The sequence below is a fragment of the Mixophyes fleayi genome, chromosome 1 (genome assembly GCF_038048845.1).
Source record: "Mixophyes fleayi isolate aMixFle1 chromosome 1, aMixFle1.hap1, whole genome shotgun sequence".
NCBI lineage: Eukaryota > Metazoa > Chordata > Amphibia > Anura > Limnodynastidae > Mixophyes > Mixophyes fleayi.
Genome location: NC_134402.1, coordinates 3,854,104 through 3,875,295, shown reverse-complemented (window position 1 = coordinate 3,875,295; position 21,192 = coordinate 3,854,104).

Genomic DNA, 21,192 nt, shown 5'->3' with positions numbered 1-21,192 from the left:
TCACAAATTTTATCTTTAGGAGACACTTTATAGATGAACAAGGACACAATAAACAATTTCCAAAAAGATGAGTGGAAATAATTATTCAACTGATATGAAATTCCTCTTCATGGTAATTGTTATCAGAAATCTTCATGATCAAAGCACCATGAACTTTATACCGTCGAGCATTGTTTTAGATTCCCATTCGGTTCCACATTAGATGACAGAAGAACGCAATGTGCAAGATCCGGATAACCACAAACAATGTTACCAGTCAGCTGATGCTGGAATTCAGCTTAGTAGTAATAATTGCCCAGGGTCACAGTGGAGGCTTTTCCAATAAAAAGTAGATATTAATCTCAAATAGGGGTGTGCACCGGCCACTTTTGGTGGTTTTGGGTTTTGGGTTTTGGGTTCTGATTAGCTTGAGGTTTTGGGTTCTGATTTGTTTTGCCAAAACACCCCACGAAAGGTTTTGGTTCTGATTTTGGGTTTTGGGTTCTGATTTTTTTTTAAAAAAGCATAAAAAGTGCTAAAATCCATATTTTATTTTTTTTTCCCACTCCTACACTATTATTAACCTCAATAACATTAATTTCCACTAATTTCCAGTCTATTCTGAACACCTCACACCTCACAATATTGTTTTTAGTCCAAAAGGTTGCACCGAGGTAGCTGGATGTCTAAGCTAAGCGACACAAGTGGGCGGCACAAACACGTGGCCCATCTAGGAGTGGCACTGCAGTGGCAGACAGGATGGCAGTTTGCAAGAGTTTGCTAGAGGTGCAAGATGGAATTGTCCTTGGGCCCTCCCACCCACCCTGATGTTGTTGAAATAGGACATTTGCACTTTAACAAACCAATCAGGAACAGTGAACGTAGTTTAATCTCTGGTACTAATATTTCTGGACTGCAGGAACAGTGAACGTAGTTTAATCTCTGGTACTAATATTTCTGGACTGCAGGAACAGTGAACGTAGTTTAATCTCTGGTTCTAATATTTCTGGACTACAGGAACAGTGAATGTAGTTTAATCTCTGGTACTAATATTTCTGGACTGCAGGACTATCTCTGATCGAGATCGTGGAGGAAATTGACGAGGAGGGTGTTGCTGGTGTGGATACAACAGGACCAAGGGATTTAGGTGTCCCTGGACTGCTGACGGTCCTAGCCACAGGTCCTGAACTAAACACTGAATTATGAAGGTTCTTCAGGTGACATATAAGGGAGGATGTCCCTAGGTGGTCAAGATCCTTACTCCTGCTTATTTGAGCTTTACATAAAGTACATATGGCCATACATTTGTTGTCCGGATTGGGATAGAAATAATTCCAGACCGAAGAGGTGGATTTCTTGGTCTTCTGGCCAGGCATGATGATGGGCTTTTTCTTCCCATGGACAACAACTGTTTCCCCCCCTGGTGCCTCATTTAAGATAACCACATCAGCATCCTCCTCGTCAAGTTCCTCCTCAGCGCCAGCTACATCAATATCCTCCTCCCGGGGTACAACATTCACACCTTCATTAGCCAAATCTGTAACTGGACTGTGGGTGATCCTTCCAGCATATGCAGAGGGCGTGCTGCAAATGGTGGAAGGAGCCACCTCTTCCCGTACAGTGATGGGAAGGTCAGGCTTCGCAACCACCAACACCCTTGCACTCGCCTTGAGGATTTGTGATGTCATCTCTTTAGAAGGCAGAGTAGTTTGCTGTGCTGTTAATGACAGCTTAACTCTCTTAATTTTTTTTAGAGTGGGGGGAGGAGGGCTTAGATCCTTGGGTGAAGCTGAACCGCTAGTCATGAACACGGGCCAGGGCCTAAGCCGTTCCTTGCCACTCCGTGTCGTAAATGGCATATTTACGTTTCTCCTCAGATGGTTTCAATTTTCTTTTTTTGCTAATTTTAGTGAACTTTGGCTTTTTGGATTTTACATGCCCTCTACTAGGAGATTGGGCATCGCCCTTGGCAGACGACGTTGATGGCATTTCATCGTCTATGTCATGACTAGTGGCAGCAGCTTCAGCATTAGGAGGAAGTGGAGGAAGTGGTTCTTGATCTTTCCCTACTTTATCCTCCAAATTTTTATACTCCATTATAGTTTAATCTCTAGTACTAATATTTCTGGACTGCAGGAACAGTGAACGTTGTAAAATATTGCAATACTAATATTTCTGGACTGCAGGAACAGTGAACGTATTTATATATTGCAGTACTAATATTTCTGGACTGCAGGAACAGTGAACGTATTTATATATTGCAGTACTAATATTTCTGGACTGCAGGAACAGGGAACGTATTTATATATTGCAGTACTAATATTTCTGGACTGCAGGAACAGGAAACGTATTTATATATTGCAGTAGATTTTTTTTTATACTTTTTTAATAATTTTTGTATAATTTTTTTTAAATTATTTTTGTATAATTTTTTTATATTTTTTTAATTATTTTTGTATAATTTTTTTTTTTATGATGTTTAAATAATTTTAAAATAACAAATGAGGAGGACAGAGCACTGGACAAAGTAACCACTGGATTAAGCAGGACAGAGTGACAGGACACAGGAGCACCACTACAAACTACAACCTCCCTCTTCCCTGATCTGAGCCCGATTGAAGATGGCAGCCGCAAGCGGGGAATTTATGCAATCCGAGTCTCGCGAGATCCGACGCGAGACTTGGACGTCATAGCCTCTGTTTCATTTTTTTTTGCCCGCCGGAAATACCCGAACAGTGCTCGGATCCCTTCAGATCTGCACTGTTCGGGTGGGCTCGGATTAGCGCAATCTGAGCCCGCTCATCTCTAATCTCAAATAGGCAGTATATCCACCTCACCAACGCGTTTCGTTATAGACAGACATAACTTCTTCAGAGCGATCAGTGTTAACTGAACAGGAGTTTCTACTATTTAAATAGGTAATATATGCTTACCTGTACCTGTATAATCATGTAAATTGGTAATGGGGCTTAATTCTAATATGAAATCTAGACTCTAATCCGCATGCTTTTTTAGTCCTTTGTCCCCCCTCCCCCAGATCCCCACTTATGTGTTAAACCCATGCACTTATTATGTATATGCATACCGTATGCTGTTGACCTTAATTCAAGTTTGCACTAAGACCAGGGCTGCAAAATAGTGATAGTCTGCCAACAGTAAGTTGTGGCACATTGAACACAGGACAGGGGCGCACGCAGGGGGGGTTTCTGGGTCTCCAGAAACCCCTCCCCTCTACTAAAAAAGTGTCCTACATAGCGGCACCGTACTATACAGCAGCCGCGGCGCTGTCAAAGAAGTGTCCGCGGCCGTGCTGTATTGTACAGTGCTGCCAGAACGGAGCTGCTGCGCATGCACACAAGAGGGTAAATGTATCAAGGTCTGATTTTGCAAATCCAGCGATTTTCTCTGGAGGGTTGAAACTCACAGATGTATGAAGCTGATATTTCATGTAAAATCTCCAGATTTGTGCTTCTGTCAAAATCTCTATTTCCAAAATTGATTGATAGAGATCAAACTCCCAGCCGTTCGCCACTGCAGCTATACAAGTCTCATATGTATGAAGCTGCGATTAAGCAAACTCAGATACAACATGCTGCTTGCTAGCAGCGTGTTGTATAAACACATCACTGTTACACTGACCTGTCATACAGCCGGAGCTCCGGCAGCTGTAAAAACTGTTAAAAATAGATCAAAGTTAAAAAAAAAAAAGCGTGGGGTCCCCCCTCTATTCACGATTAACCCTAGTGCTGCCAGATTACTGCTGGTTCCGTGAAAATTGGGGTGACCCCACACAAATTTTTTCCCCGATTTTCACGGAACCAGCAGTAATTTGGCAGCACTAGGGTTAATCGTGAATAGAGGGGGGATCGCACGCTTTTTTTTTTTTTAACTTTGATCTATTTTTGAACATTTTGACAGCTGCAGGACCTCCGGCTGTATGACAGGACAGTGTAACAGTGATGTGTTTACAAAACACGCTGCTACAACACAGGAGTGTTTTACATCGCAGCAAAGCACCAGAGATGACCAGCGATTTTGAAGATCAGGGTAAAAATCGCAGCTTGATACATTTGAGAAATTTTGGACTAAAATCGCGGGTTATCACCCGCAATTTGCCGTGATTTTAACTCGCTGAAAAAAATCAGACTTTGATACATTTATCCCCAGAGGTTCTGTGTGTGTCTGTGTTAGATGTGGTGTGGAAATGTGCCAATGAAACAGTTATTTATCAAATCACAAATTACTGTATATTTGTTATCTTTTATTGTTATATATTGTTTGTATCCCAATTTTAGGGAATTCATTGCTCCCTGTGATTAGAGTTTCCCTCAACTTTATTACCCCTTACTTAGAAGCTTTATAAATTGTGTTTTTATAATTCACCCCATTTACTTATTTAACTTCTTTGAATAATTGACATGAGACATAATTGTGGCAATAATGAAAGGGTTTTATTTTTCAAACCAACCTAAACATGGTGCTGGAGAAAAGAGCGGTCAGTAGGACACACACCAGGCAACCAGGATATCTCAGCATTAAACATGTGATATCCGCAAATGGGGACGGACAACAAAATCCCACTCCGGGCGCACATATCTACCTTACACTCAATCCCAGGCACTCCATAAACCTGCAACCCTTCTGGGCTGAATGGAACGCAACCCCAATCCGACCGACAGGGATGGTACTTGCATTGAGACTATAGCCGTCTCACTGAATAAGGGCGGGTTCAGCAAGCCCATTACCTTAATGTGCGGTACTGGAGATATCTACTGTGGTCCCAGTCTCTTCGAATGCAAAAGACCCCATAGAAAGTTTCGTGCTATTTTGCGCGATTTAACAAGTTCCAAAAATCAAAGATTTGGCTGAAACCATCAATGACTAACACCATCTGAAGATGATGTTAGCCATTGAAGCCTATGGGGAGAGCATTGCCATAGAGGTATCTTCGGTTCCCTCACCACATTTAGCTGCTCTCACCTCTGGTTATTATGGCAAAGGTGTCCACTTTACGATAGTGACCATAGAAGAGATCGGTGGTAGTCACTTTCCCGATAGTGACCACACCGACAGTAGTTACACCTACATTTAAAATCCAAACACTGAGACCCCGACATGACACAAGCAGCGAATTACACAGAGACAGGAAATTCACGACCCAATCTGTTCCCGACTCATGAAATTTAAGTCACTTCAAAACACGACTGCTGTTAAAGCGGCAACGCACGGACCCAGCTATCTATAATGTCAGGTAAGTAGTAGGTTAAGGTTAAGGTTAAGGGTTAGGGTTAGGGGTTAAGGGTTAGAGTTAGGGTTAGGGTTAGGGGTTAGGGTTAGGGTTAGGGTTAGGGGTTAAGGGTTAGAGTTAGGGTTAGGGTTAGGGGTTAAGGGTTAGGGTTAGGCTTGGGGTTAGGATTAACCTTACTATCAAACGCTGGGTCCGTGTACTGCCGCTTTAAAACTTAAAATGTTTCAGTCATATTTGCAAATTACGTCATTTACAACTGTAGGGAACAGATCGGATCAATTTACTGTCTCTGTGTAATGGTAAGTCGATCTCTCTGTCATATCGGGGTCTCAGTCTTCGGATTTTAAATGTAGGTGAACTCACTGTCGGTGTGCTCACTATCGTCATATCGTATCCCCCGAAGAGATAGGAAACAAGTAAACTGTGTGATTCCCGGGACAGCCCGTTACCGTGACTGCTGTCCTGACATAACACTTTTCATAAATGGTCACGATCTTCATTCCTTCACTGCGATAAGGGATGGAAATGATCATGTAATAACACAGTGATTGTTATATATACCCCAGTGTTTGAGGTGTGTGAAGCTTCCTATGCTGTGCACCAGTTGCAAACAAAAGGATTGGGTTTGATGACTTTATCCAGTCTCCTTGCTAATCCAATCAGCAATAACCACCGCGGTATGAGAATCAGCATTTGAAACCCTGTTATCCAAATTGCCAACAGATCCAGTTCTTTGACAGGTGGGCTGGACGGTGGGAGTTGACCGTGTGTTTCTCACATTATACAGATTCTACTTAATCACGTTTCACAACTTAGATGTTGTCCCTAACAGGAGAGGAGACAGGAATCACCTACTGTACTTCTGAAAGGCAGAAAGACACCAGACAGATTCTCACCCAGGAGGATTTCACTCATTACTCTGCTGCTCTTCAAAGGGACATAGAGAGTTAATGGTCCTCACTGGCTCTATGCTGACCTTAGCAGAGCCCCTGCCTGAGTTCTGTTTATACAGGTTGTGATCTGCATGTAATGTTACTGCCTTCAGCTCACAAGCTTCAAGTTATATAACTTTGTCTTTGATGTCGGTCCATACGGAGACACAGTCTGTGAGTCCAGCTAACACTAGTTCACTGTGCAGGATTTCTGAGGGGAACGGGGGGGGTTGCAAATAGGAACTATCACAGGGCCGGAGTAAGGATTGTAATTGGCAGCATTCTAGAAATACTTTTATTTTTAGTGATAGATTATATTTTCAATACATAGGACATATTTAATATACACATGTTCTCGATATATGTATGATACAAATATTATGCTAGTTTACATATAAACCCCTGTAAGTAATAATAGAAAACTGTGTATTATAAGGAACACTCCTCACTGTACACTATTGCTGATATTAGAAGTTGAATAGAAATGTCTGTGACTTGAATAGAAGCACTAAGCCCGTAGCCTTGTGGTTTTATATAGAACTGCTCGGTGACTTATAATATACTTATAATTTACAGTGCAATGTATATATGATCCTATATATAAACTACAGCTGTAAGTGTGCAGATAACACATTTGTGCATACGCAAAAAGGGTGAAAATAGGAATGAAATCTATGGAGTTTATGGAACAATCTCGAAAACTGACCCAACCACATCATCATCATCATCATTTATTTATATAGCGCCACTTATTCTGTAGCGCTGTATAGGGAACGCATTCACATCAGTCCCTGCCCTATTGGGGCTTACGGTCTAAATTCCCTAATATACACACCATCATACACACACACACACAGTCATACACACAGACTAGGGTCAATTTGTTAGTAGCCAATTAACCTACCAGTATGTTTTGAAGTGTGGGAGGAAACCAGAGCACCCGGAGCAAACCCACGCAAACACAGGGAGAACATACGAACTGCTTACATATAAGGCCATGGTCGGGAATTGAACTCATGACCCCAGAAGTGCTAACCACTGGGCCACCGTGCTACCCATGACCACATAAGAAGCAAAACTCCAACAGACCTCTGTCTGCTAAAGGGTTAATGCCACAATAATCGTCCATTTTACTCTCTTCTCCCCTTCTATATCACTGTCCGTACATGTGTCTGTGTTCTGTTAACGTTCAGGCATTATATGTTACTCTCCCGAGTACTAGTAGAAATAGAATTTAATGGACAGACCTATCCTACCCCGGGCTGTCCCCGAGGTCTGGAGGAGTTTTACTATTCACAGATCGGAAACTACATTGGATATATATCATCATCATCATCATTTATTTATTTATATAGCGCCAACATATTCTGTAGCGCTTTACAATTGGGGACAAACACAGTAAAATAATAAACTGGGTAAAACAGACAAAAAGGTGAGAAGGCCGCTGCTCGCAAGCTTACACTCTATATATATCATTGTGCAGCAGCCAAATTGTTCTCTTCTGATTGGAAAGAGGCTGAGCAAGAGCCTTTCTGGCAATATCATACGACACTATCCTCAGTTAAGGGCCAAGTAAAGTCTGTGTCCCAAGAAGGGGGCTCAGGAACTCAATGAGTGCCGAGAGGAGCAGGAGGAGAGGCATTGAGTGTTGGCAGAGGTTGGCTTTGGTTCACCGCCTGGTGGGTGAAGTCTTCATCTATTACCTGCTGTCAGAGAGTGATCCGGATGGAGTCACTGCAACGTCAATGGTGAATGAATCATCAATAAATCAATTTATCAACCCCTAGAACACACCTGTCCAGGGATTAGAGAGACAATAGCGAAATGACAGCTAATTTTGACACAAATCGTATTTGTAAGCTTGTAGTGTAATGTCAAAGTGTGCTTTGCTGAATGACATCAGTGATCTATGCAAGTGTCGAAAGTCTTTAGTAAATAACCAGGCCAGACAGATAACATCTTTGGGGCGTGACAGAGTTTGGGTATACGGTCTGACCAGGCAGAGACAGAGGTGAGAAATCCTGCTCTGTGAAAAACCTATCTCAGGACATCGATAACTCATTTCCAAAATCCCTGTGTCATTATGGGAATCAATCTGCCCTGACATTGAGAGTTAAATTCCAATGGTGGGGGTGAGAGCGGGGTCAGAAGTTAAAATCCGTTGCATGACCCAGTAATATTGTGCATTTCTATGGAGGACACCTGTATCTAGGTTAGAATATGCCATCTTTCCCAAAGAGTACTCCTCTCACGCCAAGTATTAAAGTAATAAGTTAGTGACTCTGATTTTATTTCCTATTTTATTTCTGAAACATATTTGTGCAACTTGTTTTGTATGTCAACTTAATTAATTAACTGTTTAGTAATTTTCCTTGGAAACATTTATCGGATTAAATACATTTAATCTAGCATAATATCTGATTCTTTGTGAATTTACAAAGCCAAGTGAGGCTCATGCTACATATGTATGTCATTTAAGTGTGCAATATTAAAAAGCAGTTTTGGTGAACGTAAGGACTCCATAGTAAATCCTTTGTGGTGGCAGAAAAGGTGCATTTATTGGTAAGTGACCAAGGTAACTCCAGTCACAGCCATCTGGTTCAGATTGCTGTATCTGAGACAGGCTGAGCGCTTGTGATGATTTTATTAATATTTTAGAAGTGTAAATTTTTCACTATACATGAAGAAATAAAATACATTGAATGTCATATCTTTACCTATATTTATTTTAATTATACAATGGAAATGAACTACAGGGTAGTGAAAACATTAAATATATGGGTGAGCGAGGGTGTGGCATGAATTACTGAGGAGGTGGAGATTATTTTTACTTAGTGCCTTTGCCGGCAGAGCCAGAACTGTGACAGTGGTGAGGTATGTTCTGCTTTCTGCAATGCTGGAATAGCGCAGAGTTACCAGGAAAGGTGAAGAGCGAGCCACAGGAAAGGCAAAGAGTGAGCCACAGGAAAAGTGATGGATGAATAACATGGAAGGCAAAGCATGAGCCACATGAAAGGTGAAGGGAGAGTCACAGGAAAGGTGAGAGATGAGCCACAGGAAAGATGAGGGGTGAGCCACAGGCAAGGTGAAGGGAGAGTCACAGGCAAGGTGAGGGGTGAGCCATAGGAAAGGTGAAAGGCAAGTAACTTGAAAGGCGATGGGCGAGCCACATAGAAAGTGAAGAGTGACCCACTGGAACAGCGAAGGGTGAACAACAGGTAAGGTGAAGGGCAAGCCGCAGGAAAGGCAAAGGGCGCGCCGCAGGAAAAATGAAGGACAAGCCGCATGCAGTAAACATTGGTTGCACACGGCATTGCAAGGGGAATGAATCTGGTGAGAGGTGGAACAGCACTTATTAAACAATAGTTGCACCCGCCTTTGGTAGGTTGGTCTAGTGTGGATCCCAGTGAAATTGCAAAATGAGTAGTGATTGTATGATAGTGTGTCTAAACTGAGCAGAGTATATACTCGAATATCCTTAGCAGATGACCACTGAAACAATGGCTAGTGCATGAAGAAACAATGCAATGCATATTCAACACGTTAATATAAGTGTCAGCTTTAGTCCCTCTCATACTGGTGGTTCACTTTTGTAAATAATTAATGCAAATATATAGTCAGCTTCTACCAGATGACTGGAATGCTGGGGATGCTGCTGAGATGATATCCTTAATATTGTCTTGCTGTATAGACCCCTGCGCAGTGTGAGAAGTTTATAATTACCTTACATTTGTGATATTTACATTTTATGATTGTAGATTGTGGATGAACTCAGTCCTCTCATGTAGGAAGCCATGAGGTGAAGTGACTGGATATACCTGTGAGGCAGAAACACCTCACAGGTCTATCCAGTCACACAGCTGTTGGTTAGGGGGTCATAGGGTTGTTGTCTTGAGTGATATGTGTAGAGGGTGGTTATAGGGTAAATTAGTGAGAATAAGAGGGTGGTTGAGGAATATTATAAGCTTGCCTTAAGAGGTGGGTTTTCAGAGAACGCTTGAAGGTTTGTAGACCAGAGAAAAAGTATTTTGTTGTGCAAGAAAGTGAATTTCAAGTGGGTGCAGCTCAAATAAAGTCCTGTAACCGGGTATGAGAGGACCTAATGAGTGTAGATGAGAGACACAGATCTTGTGCAGAACGGAGGTGTCGAGTAGGAAGATATTTTGAGACAAGTGAGGAGATGTATGTTGGTGCAATTTTGTTGATGGCCTTGTATGTTAGTAGAAGGATTCGTTGAAAAACAGGCAACCAATGTAGAGACTGACAGAGTGGCTCAGCAGAAGAAGAACAGTTTGCAAGGAAAATCAGTCTGGCCGCTGTGTGCAAAATAGATCGTAGGGGTTTGATTCTGTTTAGGGGAGGACCAGAAAGGAGGGAATTGCAATAATCATGGGAGATGATGGGTACATGAATTAAAGTTTTTGCAGTGTCTTGTGTGAGATATGTGCGTATTCTGTAAATGTTTTTTAGATGTATATAATATGATGTAAATATAGAGCTGAAGTGGGGAACAAAGGAGAGTTGTGAGTCAAGGATTACACCTAGGCAGTGAGGGTGCGGGTTGGGATTTATTGTCATGTTATCAACAGAAATAGAAATATCAGGCAGGAAACTTCTATTGGCGAGTGGGTATATTATTAACTCTGAGTATGAGTTGGATAGAGGACGTCCAAGATGAAATGTTATAGAGAAGAGCAGAGGACCACTGAGATTGAGAACAACACAGAAACCAGTACTGAACCTTGGGTTGTCACCTGATAAGGAAGGACAAAAATGGAGATGGATTCAAAGAAATTAACACTTCAAGAGCGATTAGATAGGTGGGATGAGGACCAAGACAGGACAGTGACTTGAAAAACGGAACAATATATATTTTTCTATAAGAATATTTACTTAATACACATCCCAACATTGCTTTATACAATAATATAATAAATGGAATAATACTGAGGTTTTATATAATCTTTATTTATTGACTCAGGTTTTACGCACTTTTCAAATAAATTCAGTCACCTGAACTTGTCTACTTTCTAACATAAAAGACGTAAAAGTATAACAATATAACAAGACAAATAACAAAACCCGGGGAGGGTAAACCAGTAGAGGAACATTGTCTGGGCTGAGGGAGTTAGGAGAGGGGAATGTATACATACATATGTTTTATCTTAGTAACAATGTTCCCAATACCACAAATGAGAGTACATATTACATTCTGTGGATCTTACTGACATCTTCTCAGAAATCTCATAGTTCCCGGGTCACAGGTGGTGGTAAAGAAACAATGCACTGGCCAGAATATTATTCCAGAAATAGACACCCGTCAGGGGGAATAGAGACCTGTGAGAACAATTTATAATGTTCCATGACTCAACGTGGGCTCAGACCAAGAATGTCTCCATCATCATACTCTGTGGACATTTCTTGATAATTTTGTAGATGCGTTAAACAGATGGATGGGCTTTTTTAGAATGTTTTATCAATTTCTATTCCACTTGGATGAGCTTCAGAATAATAAATAAAAGATAATTCCCCAGTGAATCCTAAATAAAAAGGAATAAGGAGGAAGATTAGAGAACGTGGAAGATTAGGGAAGAACTGTATATGGATATATGATGAGCTGTCAGGAGACATGCAGTAATATATCTTACCCCTTTTATTTAATATCAAAATGCCCATAAATGGACTTTAGAGTATAATTTTATCACAGTATAATGGGTGTTGGTATATGAAGGTTTCACCAGCACATAAAATAGCAGCATATTCTAATAAGAATTCACTCATAACATACACAAGTATCTGGGACAAAGGTCTGTTTAACTACACAGTAGATGGTATATTAACGGTAAAGAATTTTTACTTTAAAATATTTTTAGTGGCAGCTCAACATTTAGTGCGAGTGCGAGTGTGATCACTGCAAGATTAGTGCTTAGTATGTTGTAAAACCCCACAATGGAATCCAATCCGGGGCTGGGATATAGAGTAATACAAGCTTAAATGACATCAGAGGTGGTTTGCTAATGAGAAAACATTAGAGACAGAGCCTCATCTTATAACTAACTTCAGACACTTGCTGCATGCAGAGGAATAATCAGATGCAAACAAGCACATGTTATGCAATTAGCATCTGAAACTGTTGAAATTGGGGGCTAGGGTGGGTATCTCTATAGTAATAGCATAAATACGACTTTTATGAGTGACTTATTTCTATGATGTCGCTGTCATATATCAAATTAAAGGTCTTGGTCTGTAGATTTGCAGAAAAATATTGGTGTGGCAATTGGTTGCATTGTTGCAGAGTTATTTTGCAAAATGTCTGCCCACTATTTACAACTATGCATTTCCATTGTCCTCTAAAAAATGTGACAGTTGGCAATACACCTGACCTGTGCGCCTACTGGTTGCTCTGGAAACTCTGACCTGCTGGGTGATCTGGAAACTGTGACAGTTATTTGCAGTCCTGCTGGGTGACCTGGAACATGTGACCTGCTGCTTGGTTTGGAAACTGTGACAATTATTTGCAGTCACATATATCAGCATATCTTGCGGGGACCTAAATCACGGACTGCTGTGTTATTCCATTATTCACTTATCCCAGCATTGTTTACAACAAACACGGCTGGGGAGACTGAAGGACAACACATCTTATTACCACACATTGATTTACAACCAAGGGACACTTCTTTCCCTTTCTTGCTTAAACGTCAGCAATTCCCCATAATTATTGCATTCACCATGACAATAAACAAGAGTCAAGGACAAACCCTTCAAAATGTTGGCCTGTGGCTGGGGCGCACGGAGGATTTGTCAAGGGGGTGTTTCCTCCGCCCCCGGAAAAAAAAAAAAAAACTAGAGACCTGCCGCGCGTCGGCTGCACTGTAGTATACAGCAGCCGCGGCGCTGTCGAAGAAACGTCCGCGGCGGTGCTGTATACAATACAGCACCGCCGCGGATGCTTCTTAGACAGCGCCGCGGCTGCTGTATACTACACGGAGGGGGGGGGGTTTCTGGAGACCCAGAAACCCCCCCTGCGTGCGCCACTGTGTGGTTGCCAGAACCGGTGTTTACACATGGACAGCTTTACGTTGCATTATCCCGAGTGAAAACAGAAGCATCTATCACAATTAGTAGACCATGCCCAGCAATGTAACTGCATTGGAAGAACTTATACATATAATGTAGTCTATAAAGAAATTATTTAGTTCATTTAATATAGTGATTTATAATATAGTTCTTTATTCATTATACTCCATTGTTAACATTTCTACATGTAATGTAGCGTATTATAAAGTTATTGAACCGCCGAGTTTCCCTAGTTCACCTGAATATCTGTAAAAGCCAACACCAGGCTGGATTCTAATGACTAGTGTGAGTGTGGTCTTTGTTATTTCAGGATAAACATTAAAATAATCTTCATTGATAAACACATGTAGGAAAACCTGGAATATAGAGAAACGTCTCATTAATCCCAGAGATATGTACATTTTCTCCTGCAGCTGAATGCACCTATAGAGCAATGCACATATTACAATGAGATAATTTTTCCTTTAAAAAAATGTGGAGGAGAAATATAAATTGTGACTGGATCACACTTAAATAACTTATTGTAAAAAATTATTTAAAGGTAATAGCACAGGACTCCAATTTATAACATTGCAAACATACTGATTTTTATTATATTGTGTTGCACTTTGGTAGAGGAAATGTATTTATTTATGAAGCATATGCCAGGGGAGGAAATTTGTTTTCTGTTACTGTCTGAAGGCAGTTAATCTCATGTTAATTAGACGTTTTCATCTCAGTAAAGCAATGCAATCAATATGCTGACAGGCACCAATCATGAATGGGAGCAGTAAATGCAAATGGGAAAAATAAAAAATCAACCCCTCTAATATGGAGTTCTAACAAATCATGCATACATATTATTAGATATAAATGTACCAATCAAATGACCTCAACCAGATGGAATAGAGCAAACAGTGTGCATAAACAGTATTATACAACAATAAAGCTGCAGACCGTATTGATCTTTCATTGTTCCCATTTGCATTTACTGCCATATTTCCCGTTCATGATTGGCGCCTGTCAGCATATCTCCAATTGATTGCTTTACGTTTTGTTCAGGTTATTGGTGTGCATTAACTCCAATGATAGAGGATTTTACGTCCTGAGATTGGATGGATTTTTCAGATGTCGCGGAGCCATCTAGGTTCAGGGGGCGGTTTTGCTCCCTTCTAACAGGTGTATCAGAGTGTGCACAAAAGGAAAGCTGTTTGATCATGTAATGATCATGTAATGTATCATCATTGCATCTTAACTCTTGGAAGATCATTAGCACCACAAACTGGCTTGTAACTTTATTGAGCTAATAAAATTTCATTGCTTCAAGAACCTGCTCAGAGGACTACTTACCTGCTGTAATTCCTGTGACCTACAGATTAGTCCAATCTAATCCGTTATCCGGCTGTTCTGAGGTTTGGACCCAGCATCCAATACCAACGCTCTGCCCGCTACCTGCAGCTCTGGTCAGCGTGATAGGTCAGAGGGAACATTCCACAGCAACCCTGATCTGAAGGTGAGAGGTCAGGGGTACCAGCCCAGGAGTACCAGGGTACACTAGCAGGGAGAGTTACCCAGAAGGACGTGCTTCTAGGTGCCGCTAAGGAGCCTATTGGTAGCAGCAGGATACTCCTACTGTGACAAGAGAGGCACATTTGGGATAAAGAAAGGGGGCGGTGGCAAGGCAAGCCCAGCCGGTCCCCAGCAACACAGACAGGGTGGCAGAGAAGGTCCATCCTGTCACATGAATAATTGCTTAAAGAGACTCGCACTCACCAAATGTGACTGAAGGTGAGAACCTGTAACAATGTAAAACACCGACTGATGTATACAAGACTCTGGGGTGAGAGACGCTGATTACTTACAAGAGAGCCACATGTGATCTCTGTTACATAATAATCTAACAGCAACAAAGCAAGAACGCTTGAGCATGTAAGACACAGGGATATATTTAATAATTATTGGCTTTTTGCCCCATGAAGTATCATCTGTCATCACAACAGCATAGGGTTGCGCCTGCGCAGTTATCATTTGCGGTAAAGAGTGCTGGGGAGAGCAGCAACGCTGATGGAAGAACCCTCTCATGTGATGCAGTCTCTATAGGATTGAATGGTTAATGCCATCGGGGTTAATCTCCGAAAATCTAAGCTTTTCAGACCTTGATAAAATTGCCCAGTCTGCAGTCCCCATTGAGTAATATGGGGACTGCGGTTTAATAAAGCGGTAGTTTGCCTAATGCAGGAGATATCTCCGATATGTCCCATTTTAGCCTTTTATTAAATGAATATTTCACTTAAAAATGCCTAAACCATGCGGTAAATGCAGTTTCCGAATGAATTTGGGCTCCGTAAAATGGCCCCACAGACTGAACACACTTCCAGGATGTTCAATGTGTTCCCAGTTGTTTGTCAAAAATGTGACATAGATGAGAAATAAGAGCTGACGGCGAATTAAGCTTGAAGGATATTAAAATCTGAGGCTGGATCATTAAACTGTAGTTAGTACTCTGGGGTCAATAGTTTAACTACAGGGGAATAAGCAGATCTGATATCACAGGGGAGGGCCAGACATAGTCCATCAGTTAGATACATGGAGAGTTAAGCAGCCTCCTGAGTTCTGGACGTTGGTGGATGAGTATCTCTGTGCTTCTTCTGCCTGTCCACTAGTGTATTTTTCATTGTTTTTGTTATACATTTTTTTTCTTTCTTCCCTATTCTTGCTCCCTGTCTGTTCCCCCCCCCCCCCATTTTTGTTTCCCTGTACAGTGTTTTACAGTGCTGTGTTTAGTTTTTGTCCTTGTTTTATTATTGTCTTCCTGCTCCTCATTCTCTTCCTCCCACACACTTTCTTGTTTTCTCTTCCCCCCTTACTACCTTTCCCTTTTTCATCCCTTGTATCTCTTCCAACCCTCTCTTCCCTTTTCCTGCTTCCCCGTTTCCCATCCCTGCTACAATGGAGCTCCCGTTCGAGTCCCCCCTCCTACCCCTGTCCAGTTCAGGCACCCACCCCTACTATTCCAAATGCCCCGCTCTCCCTCCAGGAGGGTGAGCGGGCGCACCTACCACCCTCCGGCAAGGCCCACGGTGGAAGGTTATTCATCAGCCCGGGCCTCGCTCCGTCAACTCCGGTTTTGGGGCCATTACGCCGGCGTGTCCCTGAGGAGTGCGCAGACTTGGGGCTTGCCGACTGGTTCGCGGCAGGCCCGCCATCCTTTGGGGGGCAATAGGGCGGTACGGAGAGTGACTCTTCCAGCCACAACGTGGGAGACTAGGTCCCACGGCCATATTTCAACTGGGAGCTTCCTCCACTTCAAAGGGGGAGTGTGTGCTCATACTTCAGGTGAGTTTCATGACGGCACTTAGGTTCAGGATTGCAATAATGCATGAATTTGCTTACTTGTGGCCTGAGTCCACGTTCCCAAGGCTGGTGCATGGTGACAGTTTCCCCCTCACCAGGTACCAGTAGTTTCATGCATAATTTATTTGTGCTAGGCTTGAACAGTTCTCGGTTCGGCACCCATTCCTTCCGAAATGGGGCCACCACATTAACAGCGGTTGCTGGCGCGTCTGGGCCTTCTATTAAGTAGCTAGGCAGGTGGAAATGTAATGTGTGCAAGCGCTATGCATGGCCTTCTCTTCTTTCCTGACCTTTACTCTTCATTTCTTCTAACTGCTGCGGTGACACAGGGTTTTGGCTGCTTGTTGCCTTTGGATGCAGGTCGTAAAGGGAATTTTCCATTTTTTCCTCTAAAAGTGGGCCTTATTGGCACTTGTCCCCCCATCTGCGGGTGTCCCATGGTTAATGTTGGGGCATTCTGGTTTGCCTGGCGGATGTTGAACTGATTGCTCTTATCTCCACCTTCAAAATAAACTCTTTTAATTTTGCCACAATAAGGTGTTTTGTCATTTATTCAAGAATAGTTAAATAAGTGTTAAGAAGTTAAATGACGTAAAGATATCAGCAGTTAAGCATTTTAATGGTAATTTAACAATAGAAGAGTAAATGATCCAGACAGAAAAACAGTTACTAATACAACATTCCCACCCTGGGTACATGACTGCATAGAGAAGCGATGCACCAGAAGTATTCTGTTGATGGTTGATGTGCAAAAACATGATTCATAATATATGATAATACAAGTAACACAATATATGTATATTTAAAATAATGTTGAAAGTCCACATTAACCTGTATCCTGACTGAGTGCCGAGTCCCTGTTATGGGCAGAAAGTTACTTTTTTAACATAAAACTTTATTCACATTATTTTTTTCCTTTTCACATGTGTATACCAGTTTTTTGATGGCGGGCAACTTCTTGCATGGTATATATATAAATACCTCCTGAATCTACCAGCTGGCCGACCCATAATGCTATTGGTGACCCCCAAAATTTAATTGCAGCGGGTTTCAAACCTTTAACTACAATAAGGTGACCTCATTCAGAGGGACACAACTCGGCTCAGAGGCTATTAGGAGCATTTTAAAGATAAATAAATGCATTTTGCCCAGTCATCCAGCCCAGGGTAGCCCACTATGGGACCAGCCCCTGGCTACAACCCTCAACTCTTCTAATAGAATCTAAATCAGCTGCCCATAGCCATTTAACACTTTGAACATGCCGTTCATTCATAAGGCTGAAATTGATTATATGCTCACACCCTCTGTAGGTCAGGCTGGTTCAGGACAGCCCCACCCGTAAATGTGCAATCCCATAGTCATTCAATCCTTGAAAAACAATAGTAATTCTGCTTTGTCTCGAGCTGACAGTATCCCACCGTAACTTTACGCAGTTAGAGTTTATTCCACAAGATGGCAGTAAAACACCACTTTACATTACGGACTGAATGATTACTTTTGGAAGGAAAGTGCCCCAAATTGATACAATGATAAATGTAAACGACCTACAGGAGCTTCCTATTGGCACCTAGCAGCAAGCTGATGGCTGTAGGGGTAGATCTGGAGCAACACGGACAGTGGAATACTTCTAAGCTGTTCTTACAGGGCTTTGGAGTTGAAGGGCTGGGCATGTGGTCACATTAAGAGCACCAACACGTAATGTTACTCACATGGCACTGTCCCCACGTGACCTGCACCAATACTATTTCCTGTAGTGATGATATGAAGGACACGATGGGCCTGATGCACAGTTGGCCACAATTGGGCCCCAAATTGCAGACTCATATTGTGCTAACTAAAGAAGCCACTGTTGCTGGCAGATGCAAAGCTGTAAGATAGGTGCAGGTCTGCACCAGTAACATCTACACTGCACCCTGTTTATATGTCACAGACATTTACACCCATGTCTATAACCAATTGCTTTGTTTGCAAAATATGTACTTGCTATAAGGCACCCCTTATACTTCAAGAACCTCCCTAATACAGGAGAAACAGCTCCTTGTCTCGTGTATGTAAAACATTTCTTAAATACACACATAAAAGCTTAGACTATGCAGTGCGATGAAGAGATCACCAATCAGTGTCAGCAGAGCGTTCACAAACAGCCAATCACAAGCTGCTTGCTGGCGACCATCATCATCATCACCCATCTGTCCCTGTAATAATATTACTTTGAAAGGGATATATGTGTCTGCACCTGGTCAAAATTGCGCAAACTCACCATACTGTTCTCGGTCAACGTTAGAACGCCCCTCTCTCCCCAATTTCATATTTCTAGGAGCAAGTGGGTATAAGTGCCAGAATCACAGAAATCTGCATAGGCGCATATTCGTGTCGTCACTATTCTGGGTATGCGCAGAAGGATCAGACACACTGTGCAACCTCTCGTAGTACACACTCAGCATCAGGCCCAGTGTCTGTAGCTGTGCCAACGGCTTTCACACGTTGTCCAGTCTACACTGGGAGTTTGCTGGGACCTTCTCTCTGGTCCCCTGCAGCAGATAAGGAATCATATGGACAGAACTTATATCAGATGTGAAGAGTTAGTTGCAGAGCCTGGTTATCCAATAGGCTGACCAGACTGGAGCCTAAGGCACAAGGCTTTATGGGGGTGCAAAATTGTGACAGGGAGAGGTGTAACCTTACATTCATTTGACAATATTAGAGAATAGTTGTTCTCCAAAGTAAAAAATAAAACATAAAGGAAATATGTAATACGTTTTTCATCCTGACGTAGTCCCATTAAAGAAAATGGGTCTAAATCATCAAGGGACGTATCTCCCGATTACGTGCGTATCGTATGCAAAACCACACTGCACGGAAACAGGAGTTAAGTACGCAAAACAGTGAGATGAGATCGAATAAGTAGTCAAAGAACCAGCGCCTACGTGCGCAAACACCCCATACAACACCCTACGTCCTTCGAAGTAAGAAGGGACGTGTGATGGGCGGACACCGCTGTGAACTACTCAAAGTAGGCGTTTACCTCAGGATACATATGATTCATACTCTGGTTTACGCAGCGATTTAAGTAAAACCATGTGCAGCACTTACCCCAGCTCGGGGTCATGTCTAAGTCCAAAGCTACAGCGGCAGCGCAGGACAAACACAGGAAGAAACTCTCGCCCCCTGGTCACATATTAATATGCCAACCATACACCTGCAGACACTGCTCTCATAACAAACCATTATTCTAAAATTTCTTTTTATTTTATTATTAATCCGTGGTTGATGCACATTTTTAATTGTTGGGAGTTTAAAGTGGTTGTTGTGAATGATTATATATAATAGTTACCAAATTAATTTATTTACCTGTTTTTTGTTCTTGAGAGGTTTTATCTGTCTTATGCATTGTTTTGTTTTAGTCTTTTTTTTATGTCTAAACTGTGTGGAATATTATTGTAGCCACATTAATAACGCTGCTCTATTGTAAAATGTTGTTCTCTGCCTGTAGAATAGTTTTTCACATCCTTGAATGCATTTCATTTTTTGGATGGCTTGTCTGTGTATCTCTAATCCGTTTATATTTTAAAATTGCTTTGATGTCCTTTTTTTTTTGATAAGCTGCTTGTGTCTGTTGTAACCCCCCACAAATGCAAGTTTTTTTGAATATCCCCGCACCTTAAAACATTGTTTTTTGCAAGGTATGTTTGGTCTGATGGTATTATGTATTATGTTTTATTATGGTTTAATACCAATTTTTACGGTGGGATGTAAGTACATGAAATACATGGAGGGGGGTGAAGGAAGCAGGATTTTAAATTAAGGACCAGTTTGTTTTTACCTACCGTGTATTAGCCTGGCGTGAAAGGCGACGGACATTATAAGTGTGTTACCCTAGGGCTACCTGAACCCTTAATCGGGCCCTGGTTAAATATACATTTGTGTCTATTTCACATGTATCATGACAGTGCTTGTACTGTGACAATACCCCTTCTGTTATCGCCATCTCAGTGTTAAAACCATTTAAACAAATGCTTTATCCTTTGAATAATGATTTGTTTTAATGTTTAAATGTTTTTAAATGTTTGTTTATATATATTTTTTTATTAGTGGACATTTAAGCCCAAATCTGTGCATTCTGTTCCCCTATTCACGAGCAGCCATCTAACCGGCACTCGCAGACTGGCCTGGTGAAACGATACGTTACCCCTTACTTCTACGGGCCAGTATAGCAATACTTAGCTGCTACATCCATATTTTTGGGAGAAATTGCAGCGGTAAGGGATTTTTAAATCATCTTTCTTGATAAAGTTTTTCAACTGAGGCTTACCGTGTCCCTCCCATTATTTACACAGTTACATAATGAATAGAGACTGATACAGAATCTTGAAGCACTGTAATACAATGGTTTTTCTTTTGTCATGGCTTTCCCCAGTTACTTCCTGGATTCATGGATAATTAAACATACATATCCACAGTGCAACATGGAGTCATAGGGCTAGATTTACTAAGCTGCGGGTTTGAAAAAGTGGGGATGTTGCCTATAGCAACCAATCAAATTCTAGCTGTCATTTTGTAGAAGGTACTAAATAAATGAAAGCTAGAATCTGATTGGTTGCTATAGGCAACATCCCCACT